General features: G+C 49.1%; 1 protein-coding gene across 1 annotated transcript in view; it reads right to left on the minus strand.

Annotated features, from left to right (window-relative positions):
- MUC2 (mucin 2, oligomeric mucus/gel-forming) overlaps window positions 1-609 on the minus strand; it is a 37,227-nt gene that overhangs the window by 21,498 nt on the left and 15,120 nt on the right. The window lies entirely within an intron of this gene.

The following is a 609-nucleotide window of genomic DNA, read 5'->3' on the forward strand; positions in this document are numbered from 1 at the left end:
TGTGTGACTGTGTGACTGAGTATGTGCCTGGGTATCTGTGTCTAGGCATGTGTACACGTGTGACTGTGTGTGCATGTGTGATGGTGTGACTGAAGTGTGTGACTGTGTGTCTGTGTCCATGCATGTGTGACTGTGCATGTGTGACTGTGAGAGTGTGTGCATGTGTGACTGTGTGACTGTGTGCGCCTGCACGTCGGTATCTGTGCATGTTTTCATGTGTGACTGAGAGTGTATGCATGGTGTGACTGTGTGTGCATGTATAACTGTGACTGTGAGAGTGTGTGCATGTGTGACTGAGCGTGTGTGTATGGTGTGACTGTGACTGAGTGCACATGTATGACTGTGTGTGTGCATGTGTGATTGTGTCTGCACATCTGACTGCATGACTGTGTGTGCATGTGTGACTGACTGTGCATGTATGACTGTGTGTGTGCATGTGTGACTGTGCACATGTGACTGCATGACTGTGCATGTGTGACTGTGACTGTGTGTGCATGTGTGACTGTGTGTGTGCATGTGTGCTTGTGTCTGCACATGTGACTGCATGACTGTGTGTGCATGTGTGACTGTGACTGAGTGTGCATGTATGACTGTGTGTGTGCATGTGTG

Source organism: Cebus imitator, unplaced genomic scaffold, assembly GCF_001604975.1.
Source record: "Cebus imitator isolate Cc_AM_T3 unplaced genomic scaffold, Cebus_imitator-1.0 Scaffold384, whole genome shotgun sequence".
NCBI classification, from domain to species: domain Eukaryota; kingdom Metazoa; phylum Chordata; class Mammalia; order Primates; family Cebidae; genus Cebus; species Cebus imitator.